This window comes from Pleurodeles waltl, chromosome 2_2, assembly GCF_031143425.1.
Source record: "Pleurodeles waltl isolate 20211129_DDA chromosome 2_2, aPleWal1.hap1.20221129, whole genome shotgun sequence".
NCBI lineage: Eukaryota > Metazoa > Chordata > Amphibia > Caudata > Salamandridae > Pleurodeles > Pleurodeles waltl.
This window is the reverse complement of record NC_090439.1, coordinates 309840492-309857042: the sequence shown is the minus strand read 5'-3', so window position 1 is coordinate 309857042 and position 16551 is coordinate 309840492. Positions and strand designations below refer to the sequence as shown.

The following is a 16551-nucleotide window of genomic DNA, read 5'->3' as shown; positions in this document are numbered from 1 at the left end:
AGACTTGAGAGACTGTGGCTTTGCACTCCCCAGGATGGAACAGTGGGCAACCCACCCACTGTATAGACTTGAGAGACTGTGGCTTTGCACTCCCCAGGATTGAACAGTGGGCATGTGGCCCTCTCCTGGATTTGCCGTTGTGCACTCAACCGGCTGAGGTGCCCCCCCTTCTCTCCACCTGAGGTGCCTGTTTTCTTGCTCTCTGATGCCCCTGTAGTGTTCCCTCCATCATGGTCGGGGATCTTGTGTGGGCCTCGCCCATACCGTGTGGGCCCAGTGTTCCACGGACTTCATTGGAGCACTACCTGGACTATTAAGCTTGGTGTATATTTTGTTTATGGTGTATATATATATTTTTGCATACTTGATTTTAATATATTACAATGGTTACACTCATTTCCTTTTGTCTTTGCATTCTTCTGGGGGGGTGGGGGGTGTAACTGTAATGTATCATGCTGTATTGGTGTGTGTGTTGTCGTGGGTGAGGGTGGGGGTGTTGCGTGTGTGTGTCCCTGTTTTTTCCCTCCCCCCTCGTCGGTGTCATAGGTGCAATACTCACCGTTGTCTTCGCCGCTGGCGTTGGTGCTCCTGGTAGAGAAGCAGGAAGAGAAGGGCTGGCAGGATGTGCAGCTCTGGTTCCATGGCATCCAGATTCCTCGTGGGGTGTGTAGAGGTGAGCGTTTTCCCTTTGAGATCCTGTTTCTGCTGTGTTTTTGTCTGCAGTGAATCCGCCCCGGAAAAGGTGGCGGATTGGTAGGTTGTGATACTGTGGGCGGTACTTTGTCTTCCGCCTGTCTGTTGGCGGTGACCGCCAAGCTGTTTGTCTGTACCGCCGTAATTCCATTTTTTTTACCTCCGGCCTGTTGGCGGTCTTACCGCCGCTTTAACACCGTCCGCCAGGGTTGTAATGACCACCTTTGTGTCAATGGGAAATGTATATGCAGATCAAGTCGCAAGGTTTTGTGCGTTGAACTGTATATCGTTTCAAGACCAATGGGAATTGTTACCTGAAACTTAAAACGAAACATGCTCAAGTTATGCATTAAGGGTGGTTGAAACACTAGATGGGTTAAAATCGTTGGAGGGAAGTGCCAGCAAGGAAGAGAAACGTTCTTGGTTGAGAATGCAATGTGTACAGAGATCTGATGATTTATGGGTTTCAGAGGAGGGGAAAATGGTTATGCCAAACAGTCTTTTGTCACATTTTTTTTACCATGGTCAAGCACATGTTGGGAGAGACGCAATGATCAGGTTATTCAAAGTCGATTGGTTCAATCCAAAATTCAGGCAAGCTGCAGAAGTTATCTGTCACAGGTGCATTATCTGTCAGCAGATGAATACGGGAAAAGGGACCGTGGTGAATTTGAGCCACATTGGGAGAGCAGGAGGTCCATTTAGCAGAATGCAGATGGATTTTATTGAGATGCCCGTGTGTGGAGGTCTGAGATACGTGTTGGTGATTTTTGTGTGCATTTTCAGTCACTGGGTTGAAGCTTACCCTACACGTAGAAATGACAGTCTCACAGTAGCGAAGCTGCTGCTTAGGGAGTTAATACCATGTTTCGGGTTTCTGATCTCATTAGAATCAGATAGGGGAAGACACTTCGACAATGAGGTGATTAAGCTCTTGTGTGCTGCATTGAACATTGAACAGAAGTTGCACTGTAGCTATCACCCTGAAGCATCAGGACTAGTGGAGCAGATGAATGGTACCTTGAAGCCGAGAATGGAAACAATTTGCGCAGCTACCAATTTGAAATGGCCAGATGCATTGCCCTTAGTGCTGCTGTCAGTGAGAAATACACCGACAAGAAAACAGGACTGTCTCCTCATGAGATTCTTATGAGCCGAGCTATGAGATTGCCCGCAGTGCCTACAAATGCTCTTGTGAATGTCACGGATGATATGGTGTTGGACTACTGCAAGGGTCTGGCTGACGTGGTCCACTCTTTCTCTCACCAGGTGGAAGCCACCACATTGCCACCGATAAGTGATCCAGGTCACACCCTGAAAGCCGGTGACTGGGTTGTTGTCAAGAAACACGTTGTAAGTGGCCATATCAAGTAATACTGACAACTACTACTGCAGTAAAATGTGCAGGTCTTCCAAACTGGATACATGCCAGTCACACAAAGAAGGTGACGTGTCCAACTGATGAGGATCTTGAATTGCCCAAAACAACAGCTGCGGAGAAGGAAGTCTCAGGGCCGGAGAGTAATCAAAGGAGAACTGAGACTGAAGGAGAGCCCGTTGAGGACGGCTTAGTCACTCAAACAGCAAACGAGATCCAGAGGGGTGACGGTGAGCCTATCTCAACTGAGGCACCAGGAGAACTAGGACAAGGAGAGGTTCTCCCAGAAGCAGACGGATACAGGTTTGAAGTTGAGCCCAAAACAGACCCTGAAGGCGAAGGAGGTGAGGTGGAAGAAGGTCAAAGTGTTCTGACTCCCCCTGAGCAGATTGCAGATCCATCAAGAGAAAACACCATAGTACAAGAGGAGGGCACTGTTCAGTGTCCTGAAAGGCCGAGTGGAAAGAAAACACTTGTAGGAGATAACTGGCCGGAGCCACAAGCTGCAAAGGCAAAAGTGATCCCTAACAAAACAATAGAGGAAGAAGTTGATACAACCAGGAAAGAAGATCTCAGTGAAGGAGAGTTGCAGGGTGATCGCAAACTGAAAAGAAAAAGAGTTGCAAACAGGAGATACGCAGGTCCTGAATGGGCGTATGCAACATCAGCTGAATGGCAACAAGAATTCTTGGCATTTTGTTTTGATCGAGAAATTCCAGGTCAATTATACGGCACCTGAATTCGACCATAGAAAGAGACTGTGTTAAGTTGAAATTAAATAAAGAGAAAGAAACCTGAGGTAAGAGACTGATAAATTATCGGATGTGACACTGTTAACCTGAATTGACTCTGAAAAGCCGATTATGACAAGCTGCTAACCTGATTTGACAAAAGGTCCTGGTAGTGAGTGAAACGCTTTAAATACTTGCTAAGAAAGAAACTTTTGCATGAGAAAAAAAAAGAACTTTTATATCATCCTCAAGTTGGTTGTTTGCTTTATCCTATTCTGTTCTCTGATTCTTTATAGATCATGAATAACACTAGAAATGATGATAGGGGTAGGATGTGTGGTTGGTTGAGTGTTATTTTGGGTATTGTGTGTGCAATAATAATTATAGGTGCAATTGTGGGAATGCCATTGGTGGATAAGAGTGCGATTAACAATGCTTCACTCCTGAGACTGCTACACTAACACCATGGGAGAGGTTTGAGTAGGATACTAAATACTTGCATGAGGGAACTAATTCAAAAAGGGAACTATCTACTAATGTCTTTTATCGCTTGCTGAATGAGTATGTTGACACAATGGATGCGAAGAATTGTTATGTGTGCACAAAGATTCCTTCATCAGTACGAGAAGGAGTTACTTACCATAGCTTGCCGCTTACTTACGGAATAAGCTGTAGTTTGCTATTAACGAGATTCTATAATCAAGAACATGTTCAATACTTCTACTCTAATCTAGATGTAGTGTTTTCTTTTGTGCCTGTAATTGAGTTTCTAAATAAATTAGCTAAGGAACATAACATAAAAATAGTCAGGGGTTTCTTTGAGCCGACACTGACATTTGGAACAGCTTATGCGCACCGCAATAATCTAACCTGCTTACTAACACCTGTAGAGAAAAGCTTCCTAGATCACACTGATGATAGACAAAAGGCATTAAAGGAAAGGCTAGAAAAGGGATTAGAAAAACGAACGTTTGCAAATGATTATGCTTATAGTGCAATAAAGACACAGGGGAAATTAGCTATAGATGCCTTACACATAGGAAAGCTTTGTATATATAGGCCAAAATCTGATCATGACACTTTATTTGTGGGAACGAGTGAATGCAGACATGTGTTTTTGTTTCAGAGTAAATGGACGTTCATGTTAAATGGACAGGATCCAGCGATCCCTGGGATTTATTACATATGTGGGCTTAATGCTTATTACCGTCTCCCAAAGGGATGGTATGGTACATGTTATTTGGGAATAGTTTTCCCAAAGATTTACCAAATTGATGGCTTAAAGCAACTTCCTAAAATGTCTGAATTACATCATACTAGACAAAAGAGAGAGGCTGCTGTCATAGGTGACATATTTGGAGCCATAATTCCTTCAGTGGGGGTTATCTTAAACTCCATAAAGATTAGAAAGTTGTCTACTATTGTGGATAACATGCTGGCAAACTTCACAGGGGCTACACTCCTGATGCATACTGAACTTGCTGCGGAGAGGGCTATGACTCTTCAAAACCGGGTTGCTTTAGACATCCTTTTATCGAAGAGTGGCGGAGTCTGTAAGATGCTTAATGAGCGCCACTGTTGTGCATTTATTCCTGATAATAGTAATAACATTAGAGGTATGCTTACTAACCTAACAAGAGACAGTACAGATTTGAAAGAGCTGAAGGAACCTGGAGTTTGGGAAAATATTGGAAAAGGAATTACTAAAGTGGGGAATTGGTTTAGTAGTATTTTGAATGGGATACTTGCAAAAATAATAGGGGGTATATTGATTGTTCTAACTTGTTTATTTGGACTATGGTTATCATGCAAAATTAGTAAAAGAATTAAAAGAAAATTGCCAAACGAAATAAAAAAAAGAGGAAAAGAAATTTGGGAAAAATCAAGAAGGGGTGAAGAATATGAAATGTGCGAACTAAGAAAGTGAAAGGTTCTGAAGGGAAAGGTTTCGTGTGATGACAAGTGTCATCAGAGGAGGGACTGAGGGAGCGTAGATCTTATACTCAAAGTTAACATGAAATGTTTTATGAACTAATGCATAATAATACCACATAGAAAATGTATTAATGTGTTTTTGCTAAACATGTGCTTGAAATGTGCCCACGGGGAGTGGCCACCAATGTATACAATGACTAATGAAATTGACTAATAATGAAATAATGATATGAAAATGTATGATTTTACACTAATATTAAGAGTTATATGTTAAGGTTTGCTAATAAATCATTAGGCCTTAGTTAGCATGAGTCGAGGCCTAGCTGCCCGGTTTTATATTAAATGTGTTTTTCTAACGTGCAGTGTGCGGACTTGCTGAAGGGCATGTACTCGTATTTTTCCAAAGCTAGATGTATGTAACTGTAGTAGATCCGTTCCCATGAAATTTGACTTGCTCAGAGAAACATTTTTGCCGAATGCAACAGTGTAGATTAGTTACAGGTACAAGGTCGCCTAAACCGGTACAGACAATGGACCTACTGACTGAGGATGCAAGAGGACCACAAGAATATGAAATCATACCGGACATTCTACCCACTGGAGACGTCAATCACAAGAACCAATAAACTATGTGAGAACTGTTATGGGGTGACAAAATTTGATGAAATCATTAGAGACCCATTGGATGGAGATAGTGGGGTGCCAACCCTACCCAATCAGAAATTAGGAGACTGTACAACAGAAAAGGGATAAAAACCTTTGACACAAGGAGCCATTGGGAGATGCCATTGCGAACTTTTGCTATGGCCCAGACACTTTGTCACTCTGCCCAGAGACTTTGCTGTTGGGTTCTTCAAACCATCCTCACCCTTATCTTGCCCGTTATATGCTTTTCCTCCTTATGAGGGAAGTGTCCCTCCTTATCCTTCTTGCTGAATTCCCTGGCTGATGGCGAATCAACTGATGTCCTGAGGACAAAGATAGACTGTATGCTGATCCATTACGGAGGGTAACTATATGATAATGAAATTGTAATTGTCTGTTTGCCTTTCCTTTCTAGGTACCAACTGCTTCCTTTTGACAGAGACCATAGTTAAATGTTTTCCAAATTAGTGTTACCAAATTATTTTGCATGAAGCCCAACATGCCAATGCCAATTCGAGGTTAGTTAAGGGGTTCACTAAATGGACACAAATAGACAAGTGACTGAATCAATGCTTTGCTGAATAATGCTCTAATGATACTCTGCTGAGATTAATACATGTTGACGTTGTGCTATGTTCTAATGTTCATGATCTTTGCTTTGATGAAATCCTATTCGAGTTGCCATATTATGACTATGTTGATGTGTGTCATGGTTTTGAGACTAATAAACTTACTAGTAGAATTGTAACCAATAGGGAATAAACATCATAAAATTGTACTAAACTGGTGTGGTTATTCATGACTGAAAGGTCATGGTGGTTTCCGAGTCTTATTGATGACGTTATTGACTTGTTGGTTGACATGTTGATTAGCTATCTCGTCCTAAGGTGTCTTCAATCAGGGTCAAAAGATTCATTGGCTTAAAACGAGTCCCAGAGTGAATAAATGAACTAGATTGTGACGCGTTAGAAGTAACATTGGCTCATACCCAATTGGCATACTTAATTTACTTGTAAGTCCCTAGTACAGTGCACTATATGTGCACTACATGTGCCCAGGGCCTGTAAATTAAATGCTACTAGAGGGCCTGCAGCGCTGGTTATGCCACCCATATAAGTAGACCCTTAACCATGTCTCAGGCCTGCCACTGCAAGGCCTGTGTGTGCAGTTTCACTGCCACTTCGACTCGGCATTTAAGAGTACTTGCCTAGCCATAAACTCCCCTTTTTCTACATATAGGTCACCCCAAAGGTAGGTCCTAGGTAACCCATAGGGCAGGGTGCTATATAGGTAAAAGGCAGGACATGTACATGTGTGTTTTATATGTCCTGGTAGTGGAAAACTCCTAAATTAATTTTCCATTACTGTGTGGCTTGCTCCTTTCATAGGCTAGCATTAGGGCTACCCTCAGATACTGTTTGAGTGATAGATTCTGATCAGAAAGGGGTAACCAGGTCACATGTAGTGTGGACAGAATGGTAATACAAAGTCCTGCTTCTTGGTGAGGTTGGATTTTTTTTAATTACTATTTTAGAAATGCCACTTTTAGAAAGTGAGCATTTCTCTCCACTCAAAATCCATCTGTGTCTTACAGCCTGTCTCCAATCAACGTCTGGTGTGGGCTGATTGACAGCTCCCTTGTGCATTTCACCCAGACAACCACAAACACAGTTCTACTCGGTCACATCTGCACTCATCTGCATACTGAACGGGTCTTCCTGGGCTGGGAGGGTGGAGGGCCTGACACTTACATTTCAAAGGCTAGTCGCCTGCCCTCACACAGTGGACTGCCAAACCTCCTACTGGAATGCTGACAGACAGATCTGCACTGAAAGGGGACCTTGTGCACTTCAAAACCACTCTTTGAAGTCTCCCCCCACTTCAAAGATATGTTTGGGTATATATACTGGGTCTCTGACCCCACCAACTCAGACACTTCTGGAGCTGAACCTGCAACCTGTCAAGAGGAACTGCCTGACTGCCCAAAGGACTCATCTGGACTGCTTTGCTGCCCTGCTGTTGCCCTGCTGCCCTTTGACTTTGCTGACAAGTGCACTCCAAGGGCTTGGATTGAGCTTGCCTCCTGTTTTCTGAAGTCTCAGGGCCAAAAAGACTTCATCACTTCAAGGAAACTCTTTGTGCGCCGAAAGTCAAGGCACAGCCTGCCGGAAATGATTCACAGCCTGCCCTGCAACGAAAAAATCCCCGCACAGCCGAACTGGAAATACGCAGCCTGACTTCCCAAACGAAGATCGATGCAGCGCCTGCGTTGCAACTGGACATTTGACGCACAGCCCTACCAGATCGATGCACAAGCAAGCCGGAACGACGCAGTCCGACTTCCTGAGTGAAAGATCAACGCAGCGCCTACCGTGCAACAGAAATTTTGACGCATCGCCTACCAGATTGACGTAACGCTTGTGACTTTTTCCACGCTTCGTCCCTTGGTATCAAAAAGATCCCCACATTGCACTGAGTAACCAAGCCTTCGCACCAGAAATTGATGCAAAGCCCCTTGCAGCATGGAAAGAAACGGCGCATCATCTGTGCTGCGCCGGGAATTCTGACTTACACCCTATTTTTCCACACATCTACTCCTCTGCGATCTACGTGCGTGTTATTTTTCACGCAACCCAGGAACTTTGTGCTAACAAGAGACAACTGCTTATTTCTAAGATTTAGGACTCTTCTTAATCGTACAAAAGTGATATTTCAATTTGTGCTTATTGAATCGTTGTCGTTGTGCCCTTAATTTAATCGATAAATATCTTATGTTTTTCTAAACTTGTGTGGTGTACTTTTGGGGTGTTTTCACTGTGTTAATGTTTGATGTATTGCAAAAATTCTTCACACATTGCCTTCTAAGTTAAGCCTGACTGCTCAGTGCGAAGCTACCAGAGAGTGGGCACAGAATAATTTGGATTGTGTGTGACTTACCCTGACTAGGATTGTGATCCCATTTGGACAAAGGTGAATACCTTTGCCAGCTAGAGACCCCATTTCTAAATGTTTCCCTTAACATTCAAGTCTAAACACCCCGCTAAATGTGGCACTTTTACATGAGACACATTTCCTCCGAGCTGACACCAAATGCCTCCATTCCTACTGGTATCCCACCCAATTTCACTCTTGCTTAACCCATAAGTCCCAGGAGTAGCGATTTTACTCCATTGCAATGTCTGCTTTAACCTAGACAGTACCGATAGAGACCACAAGGGACGACAAATATGGATATGAAGCACATATGGTTCCCCACAGCTGACCATAGCCGCGATCTATGGCCCTAATGGAGATGGGGAAGAATTTTACACAAAACTTTTCATGAGGATTTCACATGTTTAATGCAGTAAATTTATCCTAGGCGGTGACTATAACATCTCACTGAATCCTCCCTTAGGTCGCTCTTATCCTCCACAGGGTGAACCTTGCACAACCATAGCCATAGCTCAGGGAATACTAGACTTGGCCCTGGTGGATGCCTGGCATAATCACCAACCCCAGGAGCAGCACTACATGTTTTACTCCAATGTCCACAGGACATACTGCAGACTCAACTTCTTCCTGGCCTCCCAGACCCTCATGCTCAACCCTTTTGATACCAAAATTGATGTTAGCGCCATTTCAGATCAGACCCCAGTCTCAATAACACTAAGCTTAGTGGTCCCACATCTCCCATTCCCCAGACTATGGGTTCTTAATGAAGTAGTGCTTAGGGACACGGTTTCACACGACGGCATCAAGGATGCCGTGAAATGCAATTTTCCCAAAAATCATACTGGTGAAGTATCTCCGGTGACCCTTTGTGATGCAACAAAAGCCATTTTCCGAGGAGAACTAATCTCCCACAGGTCATCCTACGTAAGAGCAAACAAACTTCACCAGCAAGAACCTTTACCTTGTTTCCTAAGAGAACTATTGTGCCAAATAGGACTGTTAAAGAATTGATTAATGGGGGTAAGATGCAAAATAAAAAAAGGTTTCAATAAGTTGACTGAATGGGAGATAGTGCTGGGCAAACAGAATTTTGGCAGGGGTTAGACATAAATATAATGTGTTTATGGGAAAAGGGAGAAATAAATGTTTCTTCCAAAGAGAACCTTAGCTCTTGAGGTGTATCATTGAATGTAGATAAATAGGGTTGTATTTGCTTAATGCCAAAAGATTTGTGATAAGTTTAAAAGTCAGGAAAATTAACTCCTCCTTGTACTTTAGGAAGTTTTAATTTCGAGAGAGAGATTCGGCGTTGTTAACCGTTCCACAGCAACTTGGATAGAATTTTATCAATTGAACTTAAAAAAAGTGTAGGTATCTTAATAGGAAGCATCATAAGGAAGAAGTTAATGATAGGGAGAAGCCTCTTCTTAAGGGTGTCCAAGCGGCCCCACCACGTGAGATATAACGGAGACCATTTCTGTGTGAGATGTACAAGCTTTGCAGATAAGATTTCTGAATTAGTCTTTAGTGTTTCCTTGAGTGTAGTGCAGTACCATACCCCCAGGCATTTAATCTTAGAAGAATTCCAAGATAATCCTGCATCAAGGAATACAGAGCCAGTGCAATGAGAATTAAGTGGTAAGACCACTGTTTTGTCTATATTAAGTTTATAGCCAGATACATCAGAATATAAGTTGAGCTCATACAGGAATGCAGGAAGAGAAGTGTCAGAGTGAGGCATGAACAAAAGAATATCATCAGCATATGTCATAAATTTAATGTGTGTATTATTAATTTGAAACCCCGTAAATTGTTCAGACATTTTTAATTAGTATAGAAAGGGTTCGAGAGCTGAAATAAATAGTAAAGGAGATAATGGGCATCCCTGACGTGTGCCCCTTTTAAGAGGGAAAAAAGGAGATCGGATATCATTTGTTATAACCAAGGAACATGGTGAAGAATAAAGAATGGATATAAAATGTCGGAATTTAGTACCTGGTCCATGCCATTCCAATGCCTTTGACAAGAAACCCCAGTAGACCCTATCGAAGGCATTTTCCGCATCCAATGATAAAGCTGCAAGAGGAATCTTAAGTTTAGAAGCCTTGTTAATAATATTTTTAAAAAGTACGAGAATTATCTGCTACGTTTCTATTAGGGATAAAACCTGATTGATGAGAATCAATAAGTTCAGGTATATATAGGGGTAAACAGAGAGCTAAAACTTTGGCAGAGTTTATAATCTGTATTAATGACAGATATGGGTCTATAATATTTACATTCAGTTGCATCCCGGTCTTTTTTGGGACTAAGACAAATCATGGCCTCCGTAAATAAGCCAGATGCAGAACCTGACTTTATAAAGTGATTAAGTAATTGAAAGAGTTTGGAGATGAGAGACTTAGCAAACTGAATAAAGAATTCTACTGTGAAGCCATGTGGGCCTGAAGCCTTATCCTTGGGGAGAGATTGTAAAGCTGTATATACTTTGGTAAACTGTAGGGGTTGGTCTAAAGATGAGAGGTCAATCTGCATTAGGTCTTTTGGTTTGAGAATAGAGAAATATTGGTTGATAGATTCAACTGATGGTGTGTGTTCTGGAGTATATAGGTCCTTATAGTAGGAAGCGAAACACAATGCTATATCTTTCTCTCTATAGTGTTTAACACCATTGTTATCTGTGATAGATTTAATAGTTATTTTTTATTTTCTTTGTTTCAAATATTGAGCTAGAAGAGAACCAACTTTATTGTTACCACCATAATATCTGGCATTTATTTTCAGGAGGGTGCCGCATGCTTGTTCAGTGGTATATTGATTAAACTCCATTTTAGCTGAGACTAATGCTTCTAGATGTGATTTACTAGCTTTGAGAGTATAGTATTCATGTTCAAGGGACTTGAAGGATGGAAGTCGATTTTTGTTGAGCAGACTTTTGTTTTAGTGAGCATAACTTATGATGAAACCCTTGAGGCTGCTTTGAATGCATCCCACACAAAATGAAATGATAGTTAACCACTATCGTTGATGTGGAAGTATTCTTCTGTAAACTTACTGTAGGAAGAGATAAAAGTAGCATCTGAAAGTAGAGAGTTATTAAACCTCCATGAAGACGTTTTAGAACCATGAAGAAAAAGATCAAGGTTAGTAATCACAGGTGCCTGATCTGAGATCAAAATAGCACCGATTTCAGAGTTGACCATATGTTGCAATAAACCTTTACTCAGAAAGATATAATCAAGGCTAGAATGGGAGTGGGGGGTAGGAGAATAAAAAGAATATTCCAAGAGGTCGAGATTGTACATTCTCCAGGACTCAGAAAGAGAATGCTATAAAATAAAGTTTTTAAAAGCTTTGTGGGAGGCATGTGGAACGAAACGTGACGTGGAACGTCTGTTCAAAAATGGATAGAGAATTTGGTTGCAGTCACCAACTGAATTGTTCAGAGACAATATGTGAAAGATTCTTCCAAATATTTGAATCTGGACATGTGGGACCCTTTATATTTAGGATAGCAAGATAAATATTGTCAATTGTAAATGTAACAAGTACTCAGCAGCCTTCTGTATCTTGATGTTGTGAAAATATAGTAGGTTTGAGATATTTATGACAGAGTATAATGGCCCCATTTTTGTTTGTTGTGGAAGAGGAGTAGAAAATGTCCCCTACCCATTGTTTTTTAAGCTTAATTGCCTCAGAGTCGTTGAGGTGAGTCTCTTGCAACAAAGCAATGTGGCATTTCAAATGAGCTAGGTGAGATAAGACACGCTGATGTGTAAGGGGGTGTTTAAGCCCCTTAACATTCCAAGTAACAGTTCTAAGTTGCATAACAAGAAGTATAATAAACAACTGCTGTAACAAGGAAAAAACTAGGCATATCAATTTTGCAAAAGCAAAGAAATGGGAAAGAAACAAGATAGTAAAGAACAAGAGAAGGTGGAAGATGATCTTCAGAAGTTGTATATACATGGATGTGGTAATACAGGGAGCAAAGTCTACGAAAGCTAAAGAAGCCAAGATAGAAAGTGGATACCCCGAAAGGTAGAGGGACAGCGGAGAACCTGAATTTCAGGCAATAGTGGCTTCAGCACAAGAAAAGTAATATTAGATATTAAAACATATGAAGGAGAGTTTCATAGAAGAAAAAAACGTTATACAAACGAAAAATGTACCATTTAGGAGACCAAATAACGTAATAACTACAGTAATGGAGTGTGACATGAATAATAATAAAAATCAAACCTTACCAGTGGAACGTGAAATACTTTCTTAAAACATGGTGAATGCTCCCGCTGTCATATTACAGGTTCCATGGGTTCAAATGCACTTGTAATAGAGTGGTCAGAACATCTACCACATTTGTGACAGAGTATTCCATCTGACACACTCTAAATAAGGGCCACTGTCTTAAAAAGCAAATGTCTTCAAGCAGCAAATCTTGAGAATCCCGATTAAGAGACCCCGTAAGGAAGGGTCAATCAGGTAGAATAACCAGAAGCAGAGATGTTGGACATTTGGCATATGCCTTTACACACTATTTAAAAATATCCCATCAAGAGAGTGTGAAGAATATAACATGAAACATTTATGTTTACCTAAATAACTTCTATTCAACATGAATTAATTCTCTTTTGTTCGTGTCAGAAGTGATGTGCAACCTCTAGCAGACCTGACGGCTGCGTATTTGCCATAAATCTGTACAAATGTCTCTTCACCATATAGATATTCTGCCTGTTTCGGGGATTCTCCTTATTGATCAGAGAATGTAATTTATGGGAAGTTAACCCTTTCATCCATCAATGCAAGCGATATCAAGAACAGTGAAACGTTCTGACACTCTTCCTATGTAACCGCATGCTGAGCGGGTTGCACCCTTTTCTAAATGCAGTCTCTGTATAATGCTGTAAAGCACTGCAGAGCTGTAATTATGGTCTGTATGATGACATGAACCAATATATTGGTCATAGCAGCACACATAGAAACAATGAAACAAGTGTTGGCAAAGCCAGTAGGTCTGCCTTTGGCTGGCAGGCTTATTGGCTTTGCCAATGCTTGTTTTGTTGTGGTTTTGCAAAATGTCATTGTTGGGGAAGAGGCTTGGACCTCAAGTAAAAATAGAAGCATTGGATGAAAGCAAAAATATATTTTGGCCTGAAAAAGTAGACTTCGCAGTCCCTGGAACCTAAGGGGACTACTTTGCCTGTGGACATGCTCCATGTGAAAGGGAGAATGTAATCTCTCACAGTGAAGTTAGCCAATAGCTGAATTGGAATGAACCATCAACTCATGCTGTGTGGTGCAGCGAGTGGAAGGAAAATGTGAATGACACAATAACACCAATGGATGAAGGGGCTGGCTAAAGTCACCTGTAAGCAAGCATATTATTATACATATAATATGAGTAAAATCAAAAGGTTTTAACTAATGCGAAATGTTAAAAAGATATTGGCCCATGGAAAACATGTTTCAAATATCTTACCACCTCCGAATAGAAAGAAATTGTAAAAGTCATGTTACCACAGTGAGGTTTGGCAGGTTCAGGAAAGCTTCTGCTCCAATCTCTGATTCAGGACATCATACCCATTAGAAAGCAGAGAAGGTGCTCACACTTTCTCTTCTTTGGGTATCTCTCAGGAAACGCAAGAATATAAAAGTGGTGTTTTAGACAGCTAGCATGGTAATCAGATAAACCTTGTCATGGATGTCTAGAGCTACCCTTAGGTCAGGAGTTTGAATCAGGCAAGAGAGATTCAGCCTTCCACACTTCAATGTGCAGGAGTGCTGACTGAATCCACCCAGTTTATGTTATGTTTTCAGAGTGCTGACATCAATTAGAACATTACGTTTTTATATGTTGTTGTGATGCATATTAAAGACACAAAAGTGCAAATATGTAGCTTGTAATAGTCCAGAGCAATGGTTATGTGAACCACTATTGGAATCTGTGCTGAGGCTGTAAAAACATAAGCGAACTTAAGAAAATGTAAAACATGACTGCTGTGCTCTCACAATGTATGTGACAATACGATGTCGCATTTGTCCATACAATATTTCGTGCCAGGCCTGCGTTACTAGTACCAGCATCATGCCATCTCAGCAACAAGTACAAATTAAATGCAGAATACACACATTTGCCGTATTAGAAGCATATTATTTGCTCCTAGATGGATTTCATATTAATGCCAAAGCCACTTGTAACTGGGTGGGCCATACATGCAATGCCAGTTCACACAGTATATCTCGCAGCCGTCCCTTGCGCAGGGGTGCCTTCAGATGAGATTTGATCATTTCATATGACTGGAGACCGCAAAGCAATCAATGAAGGAAACGATTTATAAATCAATCCCTGCGTCAAGACAAATCAAAACAATGCTTCTATTATTTCAGTCGATAGAGCATCTTTATGGACAGAATCCGATCCGTGTGCAGTGCCAGGTGTATGAGAGAAGGCACACCCGTTAGAATGCACAGGAATAGTGTTCACATCACAGCAAGTGGGCTGGACGTCCTGTGGGTTGTGCACACAAACCGTGCTCTGCGAAGGGTGCTCCAGTCACAGCTCTCGGTGCAGGAGGTTCGCGGTGCGTGACACACTGCGGGCACACTTTGAGTGGTCACGTAATATCCAGTGGTGCATGTAGTGGCCTGCTGGACAAGTTCTAGTGTTTTTGCCAGCCACGCGGATGAGGGCTGGTCTTACATCTACATCCAACACCCACCCAACACAGGTGTCACCAGTCAGGTGACCCTGCCAATAAAAAGGTCTGGGAGCACGTGCCCAGGGCCAGTTTCCAGAACCCTACCACTGTATCTGCGTCGTATGTTTTTACTAATATGAGAGCCTAGAGCCCCAACATCACATTGGCGACTAGAGTGGGCACTACAACCCCATGTGGCTGCCGAAAGGAACTTTGCCGGTGGTCATGGGGGGAAAGAATGCCTCTGCATAAGGCACCCCCGTGTATCCTGCCAGCACGACAGCGACCGGCGCAGGAAGAGCGAGTCGGGGAGAAGAAAGCCGTTGCAGCCCCAGCCCTGCCGATGCATGTGAAGTGGTAGGAGGTGGCGACCAGAGAGCCCAGCAGCACTGCCTAAACGGCTGCGGTCGCCGGAAGTGAAAGCGCTACTGCGCTTTGTCGAGGTGCTGAGTGCCCAGGGCCACCCTTCCTCCGTGGAAGAAAAGCAAGAACGGCCTGCAGCATCAGGGAAGGCTGCTGCGACCGTGCCGTGAGTGGTGCTGTTGCGCACCAAAGAAGAGTTGTGCACAAATGCCCGGAGCCGCCCCTATGTCAGCCGAAGCGCGGCCCACAGCATGCGGGAATGCTGCTGCGGCCACCATAATGTGGGCAAATGGTGCTGTTGCGCACCGTGAAGAACAAAAAAGAAAACACTGAACAATGGCTAGGGCCGGCCACCCCGCCCCGCCAGAAAAGAAGGTAACGCGGCCCGCAGCGTGAGACATGCTGCTGCAGCCGCGCATCAAGAAAATTGTGCTATCGTGCACCAAGAGTAAAGAAAAATGCCCCGGGCCGATACCCCCCTTTTCTTCAAGTTATAATGCTGAAGCGTGGTCCACAGCGTGTGGGAAGGCTGCTGTGCCCACGCATAAACAGGTACTGCCTGGTGGTAAGGTGCTGCCCGACACGCACCAAAGAAAAGAAAAGTGCCCAGGGCCGCGGCCCCCCTTTCAAGAAAAAACAAAGAACTGCGTGGATGGAAGGGGAGAGGTGCTGACACGCACCTAAAAGAAGAATTAAAGTGCCCTATACCGCCCCTCACCCTCACTGAACTCCATGTTGTTTGCCCCTTTTTCCACGAGGCTGTGCATTTTTGCCTAGAAAAAAAATGGACAGAAAGGAAAAATGAAGAAAAGTGAGAAAAAAGAATAAAATAAAACGTACCTACAGCTCCTGCTGCCCCCTCCAGCCTGACAAACTCTTCTGGAAGCATGGCTCCTCACTGGCATCTGTTTGAACAAATGAGGCCTGGTAGGAGGAAAGACTGTCTGTCCAGCTGAAAAAAACTGCACTAGGGGCATCTAGTGGCCAAAATAGGTACTGCACCCTTGTTTCTGTTTTAATAGGGAAACAACCTGTGTTGCAAGACAAGTTTACAGCAACACCCCAGAGGGTGACTGTACCAGAACAAAAGCGCCCGTGGTTGGAAATGGTGCAGAAGATGGAAACGAAGAGTACGGCGCTGCACTGACAAGGAGAAGACTGCAGCTATCCCAGC

General features: G+C 42.8%; 1 long non-coding RNA gene across 2 annotated transcripts in view; it reads right to left on the bottom strand.

Annotated features, from left to right (window-relative positions):
• Positions 1–16301, bottom strand: part of LOC138282355 (uncharacterized) — a 74723-nt gene extending 58422 nt beyond the window's left edge. The window contains exon 1 of one of the 2 annotated variants that reach the window (XR_011200930.1): positions 16218–16301. This is a non-coding gene — a long non-coding RNA (uncharacterized lncRNA). The remainder of the gene's footprint in view (positions 1–16217) is intronic. The other variant, XR_011200931.1, reaches the window with a different exon arrangement.
• Positions 16302–16551: the final 250 nt, after the last annotated feature.